The following is a 20425-nucleotide window of genomic DNA, read 5'->3' on the forward strand; positions in this document are numbered from 1 at the left end:
ACTAGGATGAGATATCATTCCCACGATTATGTTATGTTATGTATTATAGTTGACCTTAAAATAAGCTTGTCTGGGTGAGCCTGATCTCAGTACATGAGCCCTTAAAAGCAGGGAGTTTTCTGTGACTGGTGGCACAAGGAGAAGTCAGAGAGATTCAAAGCATGAAAATGATATGATGTGCCATTGCTGGCTCGAAGATGGGGGATGGGCACATGACAAGGAATACAGTGACCTTTAGAAGCAAAGAGTGGCCCTTGGCTGATGGCCAGCAAGGAAACAGGGACCTAAGTCCTATTACCCACAAGGAACTGAATTCTGCCAACACCAAGAATGTGCTGGGAGGCAGATTCTTCCCTCTCAGACTTACAGGCACCTTGATTTCAGCCATGTGATACTGTGAGCAGAGAGTTCGGCAACACCATGCTGGACTCCTGACCTATAGATAATATGAGCTAATAAAAGGGTGTTGTGTTTAAGCCACTAACGGTAATTTGCTACACAGCAATAGAAAACGAACACAGCCACAGTCACTGAATTAACCCTTCACTAGACAGGCTGCGAAGTGCCCCTCCAACTTAAGAGTGTATCTGAGTTTCTGCTCTATTGTCAATCCACAAAGACAAATGGCTCAATTCTTAGACATTAGTAAACAAGGCTGGGTCATTTACGATTATATGGGGAAGGGAACTATGGGAAAAGATTAGAACTCCTAATAATTTGGCATGTGAAGGGCGTATATGTTATTTTCATTTGAGTAAAAAAGGAAATAGGACCTTATTTTGAAGTAACAGGCTGGTGAGACCTCACAATTGTGGGTGGTATTAGAATTTCTGGTAGCATATAGCGCCAGTCTCTGAAAAGCAAAGACAAAGGAAAGGCAATGTTCTCTAGTAGAAAGAGGATGATCTCTAGGGTCAGATGGATATAGGTGTGTTTTGCAGATTGCTAGCTCTCTGATCATGAGCCTGTGGGAAATTTTCTTAACCTCTCTGAGCCCCAGTCTACTTATCTTAAAATACCTGTCTAATAAGATGTGGAGAGAATTAAATGAAATAGTTCACATAAAATCTCAGTGCCTGCAGCACAGTAGACTATAAATAGTTTGTCGCCATTATTAGCGTGGAATTTTTTCCACAATTTCTTTGCACTGTTTTTATAGTAAAAACAACTAAATTATAGCATATACTAGACCAATGCTATCTTACAGAAATATTATGCATGTCACATATGTAATTTTAAATTTTCTAGTAGCTGCATAAAAAAATTAAAAGTAAACATATGAAATTAATTTTAATAATATATTTTATTTAACCCAATATATAAAAATATAATTTCAACATTCAGTCAACATAAAAATATATTAATGTTATATTTTACTTTTGTTTTAATAAGCCCTCAAAGTTCAGTTTATATTTTTTACATTTATAATACATCTCAATATAGCCATGTTTCAAGTACTTAATAGCAACATGTAGCTAGTGGGTATGGTATTGGACAGCTAAATAAATAGACCTCTAAGTAAATATTTCAATAAATTTTCCTTTACTCTTTATTAATTCTAAAATATACATAAATAGGTGATAAATAGATAATTATAGATCTATGAGAACACACATGCACACACATCACACTCTGGCACATACCAAACCCAGATGGCTTTGTTTTGTTTTGGTTTTTTACCATCAGTTCTTAGTTACAATGAGTCACACTTCAATCAGAGGATCATGGCATAAGTGGTACACGGGTTTCTAATTTCAAATTCCAAAACATCCCACAAATCAGAGCTACATAGCCAGAGTAAAGGAATACTGAGCAACCATGATGGCCAGGTTAAAACAAAAACCTATCTTGCACAAAAGAAGACTCCGTCGGCTTTTAAAGTAACTTTAGCAGATGATTGAATATTTATTTCCTTTGTTTTTCCTTTGAAGATATTGGACTAGACTTTAGAATTCTACATAAGCTTGTTTTTTCTTTCTAAGTCAGTGTCTCCATTATTGAGAAAGAGGACTAAAGCCCGTTGGAAATGGTGGGAAATAGGAGCACTGCACAGCAGCCACCTAAAGACTCACACAAAATCTGGGACACTTCTACTGGGATCTTCAAAGATGATTCAGACAGTGATCTTGCCCCTACAGTGGATACACTCAGAAAAAACATGACACAGCCAAACATATATAATACAAGATGGAATATTGAAAGAGACTGAAAGATAACAAAACATACCCTGAGTATGTGCAAGAACAGAAGCCTTTTCAGTGGAGATGAGGGAAGGTTTCCTAGGAAAATATCCTTTGTGAAAGGTTTTAAAGGATGGTTAATAGGGCTCAATTCAATTTAACAGATATTTGCATCCTCCCTACTGTAGGGCAGGACGGTAACAGACAGTGGGGATATAGTGACGGAAGTCTGTGCTAAAGCTGTTGGGATGGGGATGGAGAAGGGTCAAAGACAAGTAAAACCAGCAATACAGCACTGTTCTGGATTCCAACAGCTCTCTGCACCTTACAACACCTCTAGCATCCCTCTGCCTCTGATGTCTTCCCAGGCTCTGCCTCTTGTACCCACAAACAACTTCTTTCCTCTTCTTTGTTTCTGACCGTCCATTTAGAATATGACTCTTGGTCTTACCTCATTCTCAGCCCATCCTGGGAGTGTTTCATTCTCTGACTCCTGCCTTGCGGTCACATGCAGACTCTGCCCACCCCCTGCTCTGGCTCTAGCTCTAGTCAGGAAGCTGCTGAATCAAGAAGCTACCACCACAGCTTCCGGTCCAGCATTACTCTAGTGTGAAGAGGAAGTTGGGCACAGTTTGCTAAGTATTATCATAGAGATAGTTCTAGTGAAGGACATTTGACTCAGTCTGTGGGATCCAGAAAGGACTGCTAAAAGAGCAGATGCTAGAGAGGAATTATCCAAAAATGAAAGGCATGATAAGATTTTTTTTTTTTTTTTGAGGAAGATTAGCCCTGAGCTAACTGCTACCCATCCTCCTCTTTTTGCTGAGGAAGACTGGCCCTGAGCTAACATGCATGCCCATCTTCCTGTACTTTATACGTGGGACGCCTACCAAAGCATGGCTTTTGCCAAGCAGTGCCATGTCTGCACCTGGGATCTGAACCAGCGAACCCTGGGCTGCCGAGAAGCGGAAGGTGGGAACTTAACCGCTGTGCCGCCGGTCCGGCCCCAAGATTATTTTGACAGAAGAGCAATATGTGTGAAGTCAGGGAGAGATGAGAGTGTGATACCCTTAGGGAACTAGAGAATGAGTGCAGGGTCAGGGAAGGGTACCTGTAGGCACAGAAAGGCAATGATGCTGGGCCTGCAGAAAGAGACTACATGCTAAGGAGTTTGGCTTTATTTAGAAGATGATAAGTAGGGCAGAAAGACAAAACGCACTAATGTTGTTTTAGGAATAAAGTTTATATATATGGACGTATCATTAATGTATCATACATAACCTTTGAACTTCAAAATATTCTTGCTTCAGTTACTTCCTTGATAAGCTCCATGTAGGATCCATTCATAAAGGGTAGTATGTTGAAATGGAAATATATTACCTACGTGATTATTTCATGCTCATCTGTTTGCTTTTAATAAATCATCAGTATTGAGGAGGTTGATTTCTTCCTGGTTTATTTTCCATTAATCTGAGCAGGTTTTTATTAACTAGGGTTATCTCCTTATGCACACACACATTCAATGGGCAATGTCAATTCCATGAGTTATTCTGCTGTTCACATACTGTCTGCCAGACAATTTTTTCCTTCTCTCATAATAGAGAATTGCATATTCTACTCTACTAAAAAGTAGGTTAAATACAAAGATAAAAATTATGAGAAGCTATTAGAAGAGGCTGATGCCTTAAAAGAGAAGGAAAGTTAACTTATTTCTAGAGGGGGATGTTAACGTTTTGACCATTTGACAGGTTCATGGGAATTTCTTAAATGGGGAAAAGATGAAAGTCTTTTTGAAAATAGTTACCTTTAGTAAAAAGAATGATCTCCAAAGCAATTTCTTGATTTAGAAAAGTGAAAAGGACTAAAGGGGTTTATTACAGCTTCCTGCTCCTGACAAGACCTACCCAACATAGTCTGTTGCCCACCAAGAAATAATTTTAGGGGCCAGGCCAGTGGTGTAGCAGTTAAGTTCTTGTGCTCCACTTTGGCGGCCCGGGCTTTGCCAGTGGGGATCCTGCGTGCAGACCTACGCACTGCTTATCAAGACATGCTGTGGCAGGCGTCCCACATATAAAGGAGAGGAAGATGGGCATGGATGTCAGCTCAGGGCCCGTCTTCCTCAGCAAAAAGGAGGATGCTCCGTGGTGGATCTTAGCTCAGGGCTAATCTTCCTCAAAAAAATAAAAAAGAAAAAGAAAATTTCAGTTCTCCTTTCATATTCCATTAACTGATAAATTGTAGATCAATAAGATATACAAAATACTAAAGTAAGTCGTCTGTTTGTTAAGAATTCTAAGTAGCTTTAGTGTTATTCATTCTTTCTTCACTTTGTTTTTATATAGTTTTATTGCACCTATATATATTCTTTAAAAGTTCATTTTTTTAATTAATGGACTTTTTTTTCTGTAGCTTTAGGTTTACAGAAGAATTGAAGGGAAAGTACAGAGAGTTCCCTTATAGCCCACATCTCCCCACCCCGTGGCTTCCTCTATTATTAACATCTTGCATTAGTGTGGCATATTTGTTATGATTCATATTTTTTTAACAAAGTTTTGAACTTTCCTCTAAAGAGGTCTTGGATATCTTCTGTTAGATTTATTCCTTAGAGACTTGATATTCTCTAATATGACTATAGTTTCTGCTTTTTAGTTATGTTTTCTAGTTGTTTGGTGCTAGTATATAGGAATGCAACTGGCTTTTGTCTTACATAGAACATATTGTTAATTTGTAAATTATTTGGGGTTTTCTATGTAAACAACATCAGCTGCAAATATTGGCCATTTTATTTCCTCCTTGCCAAAACTTATGTCTCTACACAGGTTAGGACCTCGAACGTAAGATTTAATAGAAAAGATGGTGGAGGAATCTTTGTCTCGTTCCTGTTTTTAAAGGGAATGCGTCTAGTATTTTCCCACTTAGAATGGTGTTTGCTTTAGGTTATTTATAGATACCCAGTCACAGTAAGGAAGATGAGAAAGTGGATCCTACATATATATGCTTGGTCTCCTCCAAAATATGAACCCTTCCCCCGCAAAAAGAGTGTCTTAAGTATTTAAAGACACAAATCAAGGAAACTTTTTCTCCAGATAAAAGGTAACTTGACTCTACTATGAATCAACCAACATGAGACATATCCTAGCAAAAAAGTCACTGAGGAAAGAAAACTTTGGTTTGCCAAGCAAAAGTCTAAGTCACAATAATTGTGTTTCGTGTAGCCCTGATTAGAAGTCAGTAAAGTAATGTCCTCAAAGTCCTCAAGGAAGGGAAGTGTGACTCAAGAATTTTAGGCCCAGTAAATTGCTTTTCAGGTATAAAAGAAATGGAAGTACAATCCTGAATAGGGAAGAATTCAGGAATATAATACCCACGGGTTCTTCTTGAGCAACCTACTTGAGGATTCACTTGCAGTCACCTGAGATAAATGGAGAAACTATGGCAAAAGGACGAAGCATGTAATATTGAATTCATTTAACTGTGACACTAGAACAAAATAAAAGTCAAGTTTACGGCTAAAGAACAAATGTAAATGTTCTAAGTTATGATGTTAAAGGAATGTTACTTTCAACAGAAGTTGGAACAGGAAGGAAAAAAGGTAAAGGCTCAAGTAATACATGTAAGAAAATTCATCTGGTATTGGGATTTTTAGAAGCCCCTCCAGGTGATGCCAATGTATAGCAAAATTTAGGAACCACTGCATTATGGGAATGAAGAAAGTTACTCTCCTGTGTAAGCCTCAGTTGTTCATGGTAAGTACACCAAACACTGTTGACTTCTCCCAGTCTTAGGACTGTTGAACAAGGAGATAGCAGTGTGTAACAATCCATATATTAAATCTTGTAGGAGAAAACCAAGTAATATTTTTTCTTCTTAGCATGACACATTGTTTTAATGTACAATCTCAGCAAGAAGAGGCTGTTTCTGGCTGTGAATCTGGCCAATTGTTATAGAAGTCACCAACAGGGGTTACATTGAATAAATCTAATCGGTATGTCCTGTACCCAGAACATCCATATCAAGCATGGGGAGTGATAAAAGAACAGTAACCACAGTACAGACAAAAAAAAAAAAAAATTAGAAAAAAAACATAAATAACCACCTATAAGCTCCAGCAAATTCAAGAATGTTTGGCGCTCCTCCTTGAGAGAAGAGCAGTTGGGGACTGACATAATCCTTGTCCTTTCTTTCCTGTTCCCATAATTTTCTTACTCCATTCTGGGGTTTCCCATCAGCCTATGTGCTTGTCTGTAGTTTTGCTCCAAAGAAGCAGTGAAATGCATTCCAGGGATTTATATCCACCCATCAGGCTGGCTGCAATTCTGAGCCATTGGTAGCCCATACTTGGCTTTTCTTTTACATTTTCTCTGTATACTATAGAAACAGCTCCTGCTGTCTCTTATCGTGGTTCCCATCCAGTAATTCTGAGTTCCCAGCTTTAGCCATAAAGAATACACATTCATATGTCTGTTTGTTTTTCAGGTAGGAAAACTACCCAGAGTTTCCTTTTCGCAGTGAATCCACCTCTCTTTGGAGTCATCTGCATATTTTCAGGTTTTGTGGACTAGTAGATCTTGCTGCTATGACCTAACCCTCAGGGGTTGGAGCAGATTCCTCAGCAGCACCTGAGATCATGGAAATCTGTGGCCACCTCACTCACTCCTGGGTTAGCAGACACCTTGGCCTTCTCTCCCCTCAGAGTCTTCAGACACCTTTTTGATTTTTGAAAATGTTCTTTGTGTACTTGAAATGAATATGTTTTCTGTAGTTGTAAGTACCAGTGTTCTCCATATGACCATTAAGTCAAGCTTGCTCATCATATTGTTTAAATCTTCTTTATTTTTTCTGGGTTTTTTGGAGTCTGTTTGTTCTATCAATATTGAAAGGGGTGGATTCATATCACCCATTAGGATGATCATTTTGTCTAATTCTACTAGCAGTTATGCTGATTTTTGGCTTTTAAATGTGGGGATCATGTTAAGTCCATACAAATTTGGAATTTTGTATCTTCCTGGTGAATTGGACCTGGTCTTTATCACTGTGAAATGTTTCTCTATCTCTAGTGGTACTTTTTGTTTTAAAGCCTGATACAATTAAAGCTACATCAGCTTTCTTTTGGTTAGTATTTGTATGGTCTAACGTTTTCTGTTCTCTTGCTTTCAACTTCAAGATCTCCACTCAAAACAATTGAAGTTTATTGAATTCTAATTTGACAGTCATTCAGTAAGCACATTGAAGCTATCACTTCATTGTTTTCTGGCTTCCACTGTTGGGATCTAACTGTGGCTGCTTTAAAGGTATACGCTGCAGCTATGACCCTGGGCAGCAGGTTCTCCAGCTCAGATAATTCAGAACAATTGTTCCTAGATCAAAGTCCTCTTTCTCACAGACTGAGATTATGAGCCTCCTGGGCTAACCCAGGAACATGACCTCAATTTATAAGGAATTTTAACTTTTCATTGACATCAGAACCTCTCCATTTTCACTGAGAATCTTTGCTTTAGAAATGACTAAGTTCTAAGATCAGAATTGGCTACATAATTTCTGCTGCCTTGTGCAAAATGAAAATGTGGGGTTCTTGTTAAAAATTACTAAGAATATCAAGACAGTTATAGCAGAATATTAAACCAAGTTCAGAGTTTTTCTGAGCACGGGACCCTGTGTGACTGCACAGGTTACACACCCATGAAACTGGCCCTGTGTGAAACAGACTCTTCTTGCTGATCTGATCTATTATTTTTCTGCACAAATGGAGCCATTTGTTTCATAGGAATTCAGTGAAATTCAAAGGAAAAGACAGCTGATTGCAAGAAATGAGTCATAAAACTTTAGAAATTGATAACCTTCTTGCAAATGTAAAAAGACTTATTCTAGAAAGAATATATAAGCCAAGGAATTCTTACAATTCTCAGCTATTGATTTCAGAAGACAACTTACCCTAATTATAATAAGCAAGTAGCAGTGTCAAAAAGGTGAAGATACTCATTTTTACTCATTTACCACAATGATTACCACTTAGAAGAAGATAGCACTGAAGCAGAAGGAAAAAAGAATCCAGAGTTCAATTCTGTTTTCTGAACATTTTCCCATAGCTACCACCCACCTTTAGATTTCACCGTGGAAATAATAACTTAGATGAAATAAATACATAGCAGCAAGTAAATAACAGTTGTGTGATGTACGAACGGAAGGGTCTCAAGCCAAAGTATAATTCAGATGCCTAATAAGGTATCACACTTTCATTAGGTTGGACAGATGAAAAGCAGTATATTATTAATTAATTCAACAAATGTTTATTGAGCGCCTACTATAGGTCCAGTAGAGAGAGAGCAAAAAAATAAGATTGTATATATATGTATCTATGTACATGTATGTAGCAGAGATTAGTGCTTAAAGAGGAAAAGAGCAGGTGAAAGGTGTGGGAAGTGGAGAGAGGTTGAAATTTTAAAGGGGTGGTGGTCAGGGTAGATTTCACTGAGAATATGACATGTGCGGAAATGCTTGAAGAAGATGCAGGTGTTATCAGAGTTTTGAGTGTGTTTGTGAATATGAAGAGATTGAAGATAAAGGAGAAGAGAAAAATGATAGGAGGTGGTCTGAGAGGTGATAAGAGGGTGGGTCAAGGGACGTAGCAAAGGGGTTGACTCTGTAAACGGAAAAGACGATTCATTTTCTGAGATCTGAGGAAATGACTTAAAAGTGAATTCAGAGTAAAAGGGCATTGTAAATTGTTGGCTTTTATACAAAGTTAAGATGATGTTAGCAACTTTAAATCCAGTGTGGCATATGAAATATAGTGATGATTTTAGTAGAAAAAAGAAAGTGCATAGGATAGAAAGGCAAAAATATATAATTGGAGAGCTGAAGTATAGAATAAGGAAAAACAAGTTCTTTTTAGAATAATACATGAGAAGAGAGTGTTAAATGCATTATTAATATTACAGCTTATAAAGGAAGCACCATGGAAAACAAGACCATAGTTTTATAATGGTGAGAAAAACATAAAATATATGAAGGAAATTCAGGGGGTCCAAATTATCTAGCATGTACTAGAAATTTATTTATTGTCAATAAACACTGGTTTGGATTCCATGTTTCCTGGCATTGAAGGCAAAAATGAATTAAGTTATGGCATATATTATTCATTTTCTGACATCAGAGGGCATACAAAATCATTGATATTGGCACATATTTTTCCAGAACTAACTTTAGGACAAATTTACCATAAGCCATTTGATGTTTAAGGGGAAGTGGATAAGATAACAGATAATATTTTCACCATGATTTTATTAAAACCAGAGAACAGCTATTCCAAATTTTATAAACCAGAGGACATGCAGGATAGACAAAATCAGATCATAGGTAAACAAGGGTCTAGGTCACTTGTTTTGTGATACGCTCACAACACAGGGATGTTTACTCTTAGAGAATCTTGCTGAAGCTCTGAACAAGATCTGCCTGGAGTTCACAGCAGAAGGCTAAGAGTCATGCTCGGTTGCACCTCAATATGTAAATGCACTTTCCTGATAACTTCTACAAAGTCCTAAAATAAATGGTCAGTAGAAATTAGATGTAGAATTTAAGAGGTAACCAGGCAAAAATAAACATACAAAGGAATGTTAGGAGTAGAGAAACTCGATACTGCTTTCTTGATGAATGAAAGAATAGAATGCAAAAGCAGTTTGGATTCTGAGCTAAGAGAGAACATAATAAAAATCTACAACATGAAGTTGGAAATTCAGAAAAATATCGCATAAAACATAGAGAAATGTTTAAAATCTGTACTGAGCTTATAAGAAAGAGAGAGAAATTTCCAGGTGCCAGAAAGGAAAGATAACTCATTTCTAAAATGGGAAGTGTATTACCTGATACCCAGGCAGATTACTGGGTAGAAATGTTGACCCTAATAGCCAGAGGCTGGGGTTTAATAATCCTAGGAGAACAGAACATACAGCCTTGGCCCTTTCAAAGCAAGGATAGGGAACTGAAACTTCCTATAAAAAGCAATGACCTGTGGAAGGATTTCCCCTCTGGGTAGAAAAACTGTCAAATCAGAAAAGAGTTAAGGAAATTTGCTTTGAGCAGGAGTCTGAGACAGAGATCCCCACTCCCCCACTGAGAAACAAAATGTAAAGTTAAGCCTCTCTCAGATGTGGAATCTGAATTTATTCTACCCCTATGGTGGGAAACTCCCAGCTGAGACATTAATATTAAAACTGGCACTGGATCCCAATGAAAAACACCCAGGATGCCTGGAAGTAGCAAATCCAAAACTTCTCCACAAGGACGCTTCTTCAACAATGGTCACAGGAATTTTGCAGTCAACGTTCACGATGAAAAATGACAAATGATTAGGTCAGAGCTCAAAGTTTTCTTACATTAGTAAAAAACAACTACATAGTAAATTAAATTACAGGATACAGGGGGAAATTGTATAGGGTATTAATGCTTAGTAAATATTAAATGAAAGAAAAAATTTTTGAGATCAATCACAATAATTTGACAGTATTACATGTACCACCTTCTCTCCTTTACAACGCTATTTAATGAGCTTGTTTCACAGTCCGATTTAGAAAAGGTCATTATGCGTCTATGCAATCTTTGCTAATTCTAGGGATGACAGATTGGATCCATATAGCTGAAGCAAACCAGAATGAGTATCTATTTGGTAAGTAGAGGCAAGTTTGTGGTGACTTCCATTTGGCCTTTCCTACTGTAATAACCTTTATTTCAAGAGTCAGGAAACCAATGTGGGGCTATTGCCCAGCTACTGAGTATGTCTGTTCCAACTATGCATGGCAGAACTAGAGAAATAACCATGGGGTGAATTCAAGAACCTACAGAGCTTGCTATGAAGTGGCCCAGAGCCAAAACTCCAGTAAACACCTGACCTTCATAAGCCCCTGCTCTGACTGGTGGACCAAGGTGGTGCGTTGGTCCTCTAGGAATTAGTGCCAGTTCAGAGCCAGTGTCCTATAATCTCCACAAAGTTTGGTTATTCCACCTTCCCCAATGTACGTCACCCCAGTAAATGACTGCAGCTTCCTTTGGGGAAGGTTAGGAGAAAGATTCACAGTATCTACTTTTGGCTGTGTATCAGGATTGTTCCTCGGGGGAACTTGGTCTTCCATTTATTCAAGGGGCTCTGGGGTTGTGAATGAGCTTAAGCCTGGAAATTTGTTCAGGGGACAAGACACTGTATTGTGTAATTCAAGTTAGACTTCTGCTCATTAGGCCTAGAGTTTCCTGCTTATTCAAATCACAGTAAATACAAATGGCACTAAATTACTATACTAAAGTAAGACTTCAGTAGACTGTCTAATTCAGAACTGGGGACACCACAAGCAATTGGTCAACACCAAAGATCTCTATGGGTCAACTTGTTCTGATTACTATTTCAGCTTAGCTGTCCATTACGTTAACCACACCCATCTTGTCTTTGGCAATTAAGCATTGCTGCTTAGTCCTTGCCACGCCAGGAGTTTATCATCCTTTGGTTCCAGGGTTCAGTGAACAACAAAGCAAACTGTTAAAGCCGCTCTCAGTTTCTTGACCTAACATATCAGGTCTAGAATTTTTAGAAGCAATTTTAGAATTGCTTCATGTCCCCATATCAAGAAAGTTGATCTGATCCACCTTTACATTCTTTCTACCCTGATCTAATAGTCTTAAGATCCCAAACATATTCCACATGTTTTTATCAATCAAAATTGGCAAAATCTTGCTATTCTTTTGGTGTATTTGATTCCTTCTCATAGGTCATTTTGTAACTGACCTCCTGAGGCCCGTCAGGATATAAGTCTGTTATAGGTCGAGAAACAATGAGAGGTGATGGGGATAGGTCTTGAGGAGGCTCTGTCTTCTGCAAAGCCACTCTGTCAGGTTCTTCAGGCAAGCGGAGACTGACCCGTACAGGCAGGGGAGAAGGGCTGCTTCTACTGGCAAAGAAAGCTTGGCAGAATTTAAAGCTCAAGGACCAAGCTTCATTCAGATTTGCCCAGAGAGTCCTCATACCAATTTTTAAAGTCTCTCTTCTTCTTAATGCCCTAACTTGACCAAAAGAGATCCTGTAGAGTTGTGAATTCAATTTGCCTTGTAATTCAATCACCTACAGGATTAGTCTTTTGCTTGTTTTTCAGAAATTTTGCTACTGCATGAGATAGTTTCTTTTAGTCACAAACGAGTTTGTAATTCCGAATGTTCCTAAAACTCCCTGACTTGTGGATACAAATGAAGTCGCCTTAATAGTGAGGACCAAATTCCATTGGTTTGGAAGCTCTCACACACATAACTGTAAAACCTGAGACCTCTCTTCTCTCTTACAGACATCTCTCTGAGGCTTTTGGAGGTTGTCTCATAGTGTCACAAATGACGTGAGGCCACTGTATATGGCATTGCTTTCACTTTGCTCTCGGCTCTGCTGGGCTCTGGGCCAACACTGCAGACTCCCAGGAGGCTGCTGCCTGAGCTGGCACCACAGCTCTACTCTCAACTGCCACTCCGTGCTCCACCTGAGTCACTGTCCACACAGGGGCCGCGGCTTTACACTCTGCACCCACTGTACCTATCAGAGCTGCCTCACCTGGACCCCCATTTCCCCTCCCTCAGACTGCTGCTTATGCCGCTGCTGCTGCCCAAGGTGCTCTCTTGGCCCTTCCACATGGGCTCTGCTGGCCCAGATGCAGTCATTCTACTGGATACTACTTTTGTGTGCCCTGATCTTCTGTCCTACTCCACTGTCGAACGTCCTGCTGTGGCTCCTGCTTCTGCTTCAGTCACCCTATCTTCTGCAGCCATCAGCTCGCTTCACTGTCACCACCACTCTGCCCTAGGCTGCTAGTGCTCACCTTTCTTTTCTAAAATGAGTACGGAAACAATTTCCTTTTCCTTGTGTTCTGTCCTCTTGCAGAATCTCACGTTGGGGCTGCTTGAGGCCTGAGGTGTTACACAGTTTAAGGAGCCTTTAGTAAGAAGTCTTTGGTATTATCCACACACTTTCCTGTCCTTATACAGCCATGCTGGTGATGAGGACGGCGATAGAGCCTGTGGGGGAGGTCGGGTCAGAGGCATTGCACACACCCAGAAATCCTCTTAAAATCTCAGCCCTTGTCACTGAGTTTGGTTTATCATGCCATGCTTCTTTCCTTGAGATCATGCCAGACTTCTTCTCAGGGCTGCATAATCCACTTTTCTTTTACCCAGTTAGAATTCCTATCATGAACATAGTTCAAAATTCTTGTCCTAGAAGATGCCTTAACTTGTAGCTCAATAAGGCAAACAGATCCAGTGGTGGGTGTGGGCTTACTCCACATTAGAATATGGAGAATAGTCACTCCACGACAGGACTTAAAAGTTCTCATTTGGCTTTATCAGAAGGAAATAACTTCATTTTATGATATATATCAACTATTTATCAAATACATATATTGTGACAGATACTTCAATATATGTATACTGATGTACATCTGGGAACAAAACAAAGATCTCTACACTCAAGGAGCTTACATTTTAGTGAAGAGACTGACAATAAATAGTAACTATAGTAAATGTTACATATTAGCAGGTGATGGACTGCAGCAAAAAGGGAACAATGGAGCAGGGTACGGATAATCAGAAGTGCCGGTGGTATATGTGTGCACCTGCGTGAGTGTTGCATGCACACATGGGCATAGTTGTAGTAGTAAACAAGTAGGTAGAGAAAGTCCCTTTGAGAAGGTCCCCTCACTGAGGGAAGATGTGAAGGACTCTAGTCCTTCTAGGGAAGTTAGCTAAGGAAAAGAACGTTTCAGGCAGAGGGCATCGCCAGAACCAAGTCCTGACGTGAGAGCGTGCCTGGAATAATAGAGTAACAACAAGGAAGCCAGCGAGTGAAAGGCACCATAGAAAGAGATCAGGTCAGAGACATAATGGGATGCCAGGTCAGATAGGACTTTGAGCCTTTGTAAGAGTTTTGGCTTTTACTCTGAGTAAAGCAGGAAATGATTGGAGGATTTTGAACAGGCAAATGACATTCTGGCTACTGACTATGGGGTTTAGGTTAGAGGAGAGAGATAGTGAGGAGGTTATTGGGTTAGTCCAGGTGAAAGTGGATGGTGACTCAGATAAGGGTAGTAACCTATGTTAAAAAGGAGACAGCAGGCACAAAATGGAGTCACTTATGTTAAGGTCCCACATCAGAAACCAAGACTTAATACCCAACCTAACTGCAGTTTCAAGCACCCAGGAATGTGACTTTTAACGAGCCAACCTGGAATTTCTTGGTCAGCAGTTAGGAGGTAATCTGTTGATAGACTCCTTTTGTTCCCCTTACGAAGGCGACCTTGCCTGAAACAATGACTTCTTTGCTAATAATTTCTTTTTTCTCCTACTCCCTCTCTGTCTTTAAAAACCTTTCCTCTTTTGCAGCTCGCTGGAGCTCCTTTTTATTGACAGATGGGATTCTGCCCAATTCATGAATCATCAAATAAAGCTAATTTGACATTTAAATTTACTCAGTTGAATTTTTTGTTATTTAACACCAAAGAGGTGGTGAGTAGTCAGATTCTGGTAATATTTGAAGGCACAGCCAAACAGGATTTCCCAACAAATTGGATGTGAGAGATAGAGAGGAGTCAAGTCTCTTCTAAGATTTTTGACCTGAGCAGATGGAAAGGCGGGATGGTCATGAACTTCCAAGATACCAAGATGGAGAACGCTGCAGTTGGGCCAGGTTTGAAGAGTAAGACCTGAAGCTCTGTTTGAGACCTGTAAAATTTGAGTTTCCTATTAGATATATAAGTGGAGATGTTGAATAGGCAGTTGGATATGTAAGTCAGGAATTCAAGAGGGAGGTCTGAGCTGGAGAGATACATTTGGGAGTTGTTAGATTAGAGGTGACATTTATAGCCCAGAGAAGAGATGAGATTGTTGAGGGAGTGAATGTGGATAGGGAAGAGAGGGCCCAGGACTGAGCCTTGAACGATCTAACATTAAAATGTTAGAGAGAGAAGAGACCAAGTCAGCCAGAGACTGAGAAGTAATGGCTAGGGAGGTAAAAGGAAAACCAAGACAGTGTCATATCCTGGAAGCCAAGTGAAGAAAGTACATCAAGCAGGAGGGAGTGATCAATGTCATAAAATGCTCCTGGTCAGGTAAGATGAGGACTGATAATTGACCATTGGAATGATCAATATGTGGTCACTTGATGGTCTTGACAAGAACAGTTTTGATGGAATGGTGTAGGCAAAAGCCTTATTGGAGTAGTTTCAAAAGAGAGTGGGAACAGAAAAAATGGAGACAGAATTTACAGATGGCTGTTAAGGAGTTTAACTGTAAAGAAATTGGGCAGTAGATGGATGTGGAAAGTAGGTCAAAAAGAGATTTTTGTTCATTTTATTAAAGACAGTAGAAATAATATCATGCTTGTAGGCTGACAGAAATGATTTAGTGGAGAGTGAAAAATTGATTCCATGGGCTAGGGAGCAGGAACTGCTGGAGCAATGTCTCTTATCGGGTGAGAGGGGACAGGATCTATTGTATAAGTTGAGGGAGTGGTTTTAACAGAACACGAATAGTTCATCTATGGTAACAAGGCATTTTGGGGCAGTTTTTGTTTTACGTAGAAAATTTCATTTTTTGATCTGGTTTATAATATTGATCATAAGAAAGGCTGCATTTGTCAGATCAATGGAAAGTCAGCTGTCCAAGTTGGCAGCTGTGACCTCATACATCCTCCCCTAGTACTCATCCTGCAGACACATGCCCAATCCCAACATGCGAGGTCCATGCCCCAGGCGTAATTAGGAAAGGCCAAAGAAGGGGGTCTTTCTGATGACATTCAATTCTAGTTTGAAGATGCTCCAGATTAGATTAAAATGTCAGGTGGGAATAGAGGAAAGAAAGAAACAATTGTGTTTTACTGTCAATTGAGTTCCATTTAGGACTAGAAAGGAAGAAGAAAGAAACAATTTTCTATTTTAAGTAAATGGGTAAGGTGATGATGAGTCAATTAAATTAGCTAAGAAACAGTGCCAGAAAGGAGAGAAAGTAATCTGCTATTTTAAGAAAATGGATGGAGCGACAATGATTTAATTACATTAGCTAAGAACCCAGTCAGCACTTATTGTACCTTTCATGGGGGAGAGGGCTAAAGTCTTGAATCTAGGACAAATCTGGAAGGTTGGTAGCAAGCAGAGTAATAAGCAAAGACTGGATAAGTGGTAGGATGAAGGTAGAAAATGACATTGTCCGTGTCTGTCTTTCTGAGGGAGTTGCAGGGAATAGTATTGAGGAATTAAGGGTGTGGTGTCCCACACTCGTGTCTTCTTCTGTCTCCATAACAGTGCACATGTCACTCTGCTAAAGAAGCCTGCTGAGATAAAACAACTGGACAAGAATCAGATAGTGTGTCATCTGAGGCCAAAACAGGATTGTGGGGTACTTGTCTGCAATAGACGTGCAGTAGAAATGCAAAGGCAAGGGCAGTGATGTGTGAGAGTCTTCATCTCCATTCATTTTCTGTTTTAAATTTCATTCAGCAATAGCTCTGGTTTCTTTGATTCAGCGTCATTATCAAGTAATGCAAATAATAGCTAACATCTTAAGAACTTACCAAGTAGCAGGCACTGTTCTAAATAGTTAAAATGTATTAATTAATACAAGTAGGGACTATTGTTCTCTCTATACAGATGAGGAAACTGAGGCACAGAGAGGTTAGATAGCCTGACCCTGCACACAAAGCTAGTGGGAAAGCTGGGAGTCAGCCCAGGCAGTCTAGTGGCAAAAGCCTATGTTCTTACCTACTCTGGAATACTCTATCTTAGGACTTAGGGACTTTTGGATTGCTGAGAACTCCTGACTTTATTTGTGTATGTTTGTGAAAAATCCATTTTATCTTTGCATTATGAGATTCTATTCCAATATCGAAATTTGAGTAGACGTTAAAGTAGAAAAACTTAGCTATGCTTTCTTATGAATTCAAACAATTTCCAGGAGCACTCATCCATGTGAGCATTATGTAATGATGAGTCAGAGCTGTTTGAAAGGTTTAGGGAGTGATATATTATTCATATTGCTAATTGTCTCATCACACTAAAATAACTTTATACAATGTTTATTATGAATATTCTTCAGGTAGATTGTTGGTTTTTAAATGATTTCTGACTTTATGAATACATATGAATCAATGGTAACTTGCCATGTTCTTTTCAATACCAATATTTAACAATTAATAAAGTATTAAACTCACATAATTCACCTATGGAAAAGAGCTGATCGGAAGTAGGAAAAAAGAGGGCTGCAAATAGAGGGAAAAAATGAGAAATAAGAATTCATTTTTGTAAGTAAGTAGAAATATTTTCCTCTTTACTTTAGAAATTGTTTGTAGAGAAGAAAAAATGAAACAAAGAAGTCAGAGGATATTCTGTTAGGCGTGAAGCTTCTTCATCCTGTAATAGAAGTAGTCCATGAAAGCTTCATCCTCCAGAAAAAGAGATCGGGTATTCTGGGGTAGCTCTTTTTTCTTTTCCCACTGATAGTGTGCTCACACAAGAGAATATTACATTGTACACTCTGAAGGCAGGGTTACATTTCTCATTTCTTTTGTATTTTGCACAGTGTCTAGTGCTGTGCTTTGCGTAATGGAGGGTGTTAATAAATATTGATTTGACTGGGCGTGATGGTTAATTTCACGTGTCAACTTTACTAGGCTAAAGGATGCTCAGATAGCCTATAAAACATTATTTCTGGGTGTGTCTCTGACACATGCCAGAGAGATTAGCATTTGAATCAGTAGACTGAGTGAAGAAGATCTCCCTTACTAATGTAGGTGGGCATCATCCAATCCATTGAGGGCCTGAACAGAACAAAAAGGTGGAGGAAGGGTGAATTTGCTCTCTCTGTTTGAGGTGAGACATCTATCTTTTCCTGCCCTAGGACATTGGTGCCTCTGGTCCTCCTTGGGTTTTCAGACTCTGACCAGGACTGACACCATGGGGCTCCCTCACCTCCACCCCATTCTCAGGACTTCAGACTGGGTCTGAGTTACATCAGCAGCTTTCCTGGTTCTCGAGCTTAGGGATGGCAGAACATGGGACTTCTTGGCCTCCATAACTGGCATGAGCCAATTCCTGTAATAAATATAAGTATTTTTATATATTGGTTCTCTTTCTCTGGAGAACTCTAATACACTCAGTGACAGAAGAAATGAGCGGAACATTCAGTCTCAGGTGAGGTACTCCTGGAAACATTTCAACCTAGGAGACACACAAACAAGCATGTATAACTTGGAGAATAGAGGCAAATATACACAGGCACCAATAACGTAGAACTGTGCTCTAGTAATCAGGCCACAGCACATGTTTCATGAAAATACCACTTAGCGAATGGCTCATCCTGAGCAAAATTCCAGTAATAGTTCTGTCCTGATTTGCTTTGTGATCTTAAAGGATTTATTATCTCCTGTCCTTCTACTTCATTTTCTACACCTATAGTAGGAATTCTATCAAGGTGCCATGCGGTCTTACCAGGTAAATGTGATGTTGCAGATGGAAGTAAGTGTTATATGCTGCTTGTTTGGAAATATTTTCTGAGAAAAAAGTCAAAAGTATTTTTAAAACAGGGTTATTCCTAAAACAAATGACCCAAGTAAATGCAAGTGTATGACCAGAGCATTATGTGCTGACAGCTTACATTTATAGAAATTCAATACTTCTAAGTAACTCCTGTATCAACCACTACTCAGTCATATTGAAATAAAACATAGAGGAATTAGAGTGATCATAAGCAGAAATAATCAAATCTTATTCCAATAGATACCTACATTACAGTTGCTGTGGCAACCCACAACTTTTGTTTTCCTGCATTCTGTGTGCCACAACATGATGTTTTGCAAATGACATTACAGCAGCCCAAGTTCTGAGTACAATAGTTAACGACCCATCTCACTGAGTCGTATTTTTCAGGCTTACTTGTTCATTATTGTGGAGGGAAGTAATAAAGAGCTACAGTTCCTGGAAAAAATGACCAGACTTTATTTTTAGTGTAAATGGTCAGAATTTTATTACTCTGAAAAGGATATTGAGGTACATTCAGAATAAGCAACAAATGTGGGCTTATACATAAGCTGCTATCAGGGAGTTTCCTAGTGCCAGATTTAGTTAAACAGTAATTGATGATTTTTAAATCTTGAAATAGAACAGGACTGTGGGCTTACAACTTACTGGGAGAATCTACACTCTTATCAATAACAAAAATGTTTTTTTGTTTTCCAAATATGTGTTGTGTTCAAATCACTATGCCAAGATCGCAGGCGCTAATAATCTAACATAAGTTGCACTTTCTCTTTAAATAAAAATTTTTATTGTAGCATAACATACATATATATAGAAAGGCACACATTGCAAGTGTGTAAGCTCAATGAATTTTCACAAAGTGAACAGTGTGCAATCCCCACTTAGATCAATACATAGAACATTACTAATAACCTCATACTTATTTCCAGTTTGGGCTAATACAAACAGTAATGCTGTGACCATTGTTTTGTATATGTCTTTTGGTTGACACAGTTCGATACCTCAGAGTGCAAATGTTGGGTCATAGGACATGCATATGTCCAGCTTCAGTAGATACTGACAGTTTCCAAAGTTGTACCAATTCTCATTCCTATCAGCAATGTATGAAAGTTCTAGATGCTCTACATCCCTGACAACTCTTGGTATTATCTGTCATTTACATTTTAGTCATTCTGGTGGGCATGGAGTGATAATAGTGCCTTGCACTATTTTCCATTTCTATGATGAGTAATCTACTAGTGGAACACCTTTTTCACAGGTTTATTGGCTAATTAGGTATCTGCCTTTGAAGATATCTATTCAAGTCTTATGCCCATTTTTCTATTACATGTCTTTTGTATAATGACTTGGAGGAATTCTTTACATATTCTGGATACGAATCAGATATATGTATTGCAGATATCTTCTTCTACTCTGTAGCTTGTCTATTCACTTTCTTAATGTGTCTTTGGCAAACAGAGGTTCTTAAGTTTAATGTAGTCCAATTAATTAATTTTTTCCTTTATAGTTAATGCTTTTTTGTGTCCTACTTAAGAAATGCTGCCTACCCCAAAGTCATGAAGATATTCTCCTATGTTTTCCTTTAAAAGGTTTGTTGTTTTCTATGTTTAGATCTACACACTTGGAGTAGATTTTTTAGTATGGTGGGAGATATGGCCCAAGATTTTTTTTCGTATTGATATCCTATTTATCCACTACCAT

The 20425-nt window shown here is 38.8% G+C and overlaps 1 protein-coding gene across 15 annotated transcripts in view; it reads right to left on the reverse strand.

Annotated features, from left to right (window-relative positions):
- Positions 1-20425, reverse strand: part of CDC42SE2 (CDC42 small effector 2) — a 131551-nt gene that overhangs the window by 107815 nt on the left and 3311 nt on the right. For 4 of the 15 annotated variants that reach the window (XM_070232717.1, XM_070232702.1, XM_070232696.1 and 1 more), the window contains exon 1: positions 2632-2755. The exons of 10 other annotated variants lie outside the window; for them this stretch is intronic. The gene's annotated coding sequence lies outside the window, so the exon portion shown is untranslated. Of the gene's footprint in view, positions 1-2631; positions 2786-20425 lie in introns of those variants that run through there. One more of the 15 variants, XM_070232687.1, reaches the window with a different exon arrangement.

Source organism: Equus caballus, chromosome 14, assembly GCF_041296265.1.
Source record: "Equus caballus isolate H_3958 breed thoroughbred chromosome 14, TB-T2T, whole genome shotgun sequence".
Classification (NCBI taxonomy): domain Eukaryota; kingdom Metazoa; phylum Chordata; class Mammalia; order Perissodactyla; family Equidae; genus Equus; species Equus caballus.